Source organism: Saccopteryx bilineata, chromosome 2 (assembly GCF_036850765.1).
Source record: "Saccopteryx bilineata isolate mSacBil1 chromosome 2, mSacBil1_pri_phased_curated, whole genome shotgun sequence".
Taxonomy (NCBI): Eukaryota; Metazoa; Chordata; class Mammalia; order Chiroptera; family Emballonuridae; genus Saccopteryx; species Saccopteryx bilineata.
The window spans coordinates 125608744-125611103 of NC_089491.1; the positions used below are offsets into that span (position 1 = coordinate 125608744).

At 40.1% G+C, this 2360-nt stretch overlaps 1 pseudogene; it reads right to left on the minus strand.

The window, feature by feature from the left end:
* Positions 1 to 255: 255 nt before the first annotated feature.
* Positions 256 to 803, minus strand: LOC136322947 (large ribosomal subunit protein eL18 pseudogene; annotated as a pseudogene).
* Positions 804 to 2360: the final 1557 nt, after the last annotated feature.

The window sequence follows — 2360 nt, forward strand, 5'->3', positions numbered from 1 at the left end:
TTCAGTCAAAGCACTATTCATTTTTCACTGATTTTTCAAAGACAGATTTCTAAAGGAAATATGCCTTTGAAGATCAATCGATGACAAAAATAATTTGCTTTAATAGATTCCCACTGCTACAACTGCTGCTATATTATCTGCAGTTATTTAAAAAAAAAAACAGAAAGAGAGAAGGAGGAAGAGTGGCTTTTAAATTGAGCTACTTAATTCATTTTTTCAGTCTCCAAAATCTTTTTAATAAGATAGGACCTGGGGTTAGTTTTTGAAGCCGCAGCTGGTCTGTGAGCTTCTTGCACGCTCAAACTTCCAGCCATTGGGTCGTAGGTAGGGTTTGGTGGCTGCGAGGGGTTTCTGTGGCCTTGCCAAAATGCCTGGACGGCTCTGGCCCTTGGAGGACCAGAAAGCAACACCGTGGCCACAACCCTGGGGGGAGTCCAGGGCCAGCTGGTCAAAGGTGAGGATCTTTCCCTGGCCTTGAAGATGTGACTGCTCACTGGACGTGCACACACCTTCAGTTTGGGCACTGCCTGGACACACACATCATCAATTTTAGTCCCTATAACCACAGGGCTTTGCCCTCCCAGCCAGGAAGCTTCATCTTCCAAATCATCCTAGAAACAGGCAGGTGGCCAGTTGGTGTGACTCATGAACAGCCTCTTCAGCACCACATGGTTGAAGGTGTAGTCGGTTTGTCCAGGCAGAAGTCTGTACAGTTTAACCAACAGCCTTAAAATGCCTACGTAGGTAGTTGGGCTCCTTGGCCAAACCTTTTGGTCTTTGTTGTGGGGGCTGTCGACTTCCATGATGGCGCCTTCTGCTCCATCAGACCCGGAAAGATAAATTGATCTATTTGAATTGTATATTGGAAAATCAGGAAGGGCCCATGTGTAGAATACAGTTTAAGGTTCATATTCTTTTATGTAATAAAGATTTATTTAAATAGCGTGGAAAGCTATGTTCTTATAAATGACTTGGGTCTTCCTGTTAAGAGCCTTCATTCTTAGGAGCATGAGGGTCTATAGAGCAAGTGCTCCTGAGCAGAGGAGAAATACCCGAGGCTACCTTTCTGTCTTAACTCAGAACCGGTCTTGCTGAGACAGCTTGGTGGGATTCCCGGTACCAGCACTGGTGACCAACGAGCTACTCATTAAATTGCTGATTCCCTTCCCACAATCCCACAATTTTTTTCATCTTTTTTTTTTTTTGATTGGCATAACAAATCTATTTTCTTGGACAAAAGAGAGTGTGAAAAATAACATAATACAATAAAGCATGTATTTGAGACCTGGCTCCAAAAGTTACTACCTCTAGACAATCTTTGAAATTGCTTAAACTCTCTGAATTTTAGTTCCTTAATCTATGAAATGGAGTGTTAATAGAGTTGCTATCAGATCTAGGTGAACTACCTAACAGGTGAGCCATAAATATATATTAGCTGTCTTCCTGTCTCCTCTAAGAAAATAAACTTTGTTCAAGCCAGAAAGAAAGATCAGGCAACCATATATAGACGGCTAAGTTTACACAGAGAGGTTCAGACAGTAGGTATTTTCGGTGTGGTGGACCACAGACTGTTACAACCACTCACGTCTGCAGCCCTAGTGTGAAAGTAGACATAGACATGTAACAAATGAGTGTGGCCATGTTTCAATAAAATTTATTTATGAAAACTGAAATTTCAATTTTATATAATTTTCACAGACTTTAACCATTATTTTTCTCAGTTCTTAGAACTTACAAAAACAACTGCAGACTGCATTTGCTCCCTGGGCCATACTTTGGCAATCCTTGTGTTAGAAAATTAACAACAAATAAATAGAAGATTGCTCAGCATGAAAAAGACCCAGTTGAAGTAAGAATAGCTGGTTGTATGACAAATCAGCATTGCTTAGCACCTGTCCTCTCCTACTTTCCTGACTGGTTTTGATTCATACTCATTTCTCCTTTCTCTGATTTCTGATCATATTCATGTTCCATAGTGTCACCCTAAGGGGACATTTGTCTGCATTACAATAAAACCCAGTACTCCAATGTGTGAGCAGAGATGTCCCAGCTAGAAAGAACCAGGTTGAGATGAACCCATTTGCTTCCCATCAGGGTATTTTCATCCTAAATTCTTTTCTGGTCATACTGAGGAGGGTTTGGCTTTGCTTTTAGTGTGGGAATAGGTACCTGTTTGGACCCTATCTACATTTTTTTCTTTTGCTGTTCTATTGATACTTCACTTATAAATCTCTTAGCTTCTCATCAAATTGTCAAGAATATTGAAATCAAAAACCCATGCCATGTGATTTTTTTTTGCACTTTTTTCCTGCAAAATTGTATAAAATAACATAAAAGTAGGATAAAACAGAAAAATGAAT